We start from the raw sequence: 1004 nt of genomic DNA, 5'->3' as shown, positions 1-1004 counted from the left end.
CCGCTCCAGTAATTAAAGAACTACTTTAACAAATTCCAGTCCCCTCCCTGCAAACACACATGGGCCACCATCCCTGGCCCCCACCGCAGCCTGAATGCAGCCTTGTTGAGTGGCCAGCCCCCCTCCGGCACCGGGCCCCCCTCCCTGCTCCGCTCCTCCCTGCAGCCCTCGGGGACTCATTTGTATTCCCCACACACCAACCACCTCCTCAAGCACACCCCCAAAAAGCCTCCAGCTGTCCCGCAGGCAGTGCTGGGGGTGGCCCGGGGGATGGCCCGAGCGGGGGTCCGTCCGCCAGCTCACATTTCCCCCCGCACACCCAGGAGACGTCTCCTCACTCCAAAAAATCCTCACATGCGGCACCGGTTCGCTCTGCAAACCCTCGCGCTGAGCTTTGCAAGGGCTTTCTCTCGCTTGGGCCGGGAGTTGGCTCCTCCATCCTCCTACGTGCGGGAGAGGAGGTGGGAGAAGTTTGTGTACCGAGACGTTAAAACATGGAGGAGAGCCCGAACTGGCCGTGCTGAGCTCTAGAGGACTCTGGGAGCCCCCAGCCCAGAGCCCCCCAGGCAGGCAGGGATCCCTTCCCCTCCACACTGCTGCCCAGCCTGCGCCCCGGGCTGCTGGACCCGGCTTGCTCGCAGGCTGTGGTGCCAAAAAACTCCCTGAACACCAGAAAAACAGCACTTGGAGAGGCCAAACCCGCCGTGGTTTCGATAACACCAGAAAAACAGCAATTGGAGAGGCCAAACCCGCCGTGTTTTCGACTGGAGGAGCAGGGGGAGAGGGCCAAGGCATCCCAGACCCAGCGCGTGGCCTGTGGCTGGGGCGGATGCCAGGGCAGCACCGGCTCGCACAGAGCCCTCGCTTGTTTGCCAGCCCCACAAGGAGCCAAGCACGCCCGGGGCCTCTCTCCCAGCCCTTTGCTCAGAAGTTTTGGCTTGTCTCCTTGGTTTTTTCAATGAAAAAAAAAAAAAAAAAAAAACCCCAAATGAAACCGCACCCTC

This window comes from Eurypyga helias, unplaced genomic scaffold (genome assembly GCF_000690775.1).
Source record: "Eurypyga helias isolate BGI_N326 unplaced genomic scaffold, ASM69077v1 scaffold37293, whole genome shotgun sequence".
NCBI classification, from domain to species: Eukaryota; Metazoa; Chordata; class Aves; order Eurypygiformes; family Eurypygidae; genus Eurypyga; species Eurypyga helias.
Note: the sequence above shows the minus strand (reverse complement) of the source record.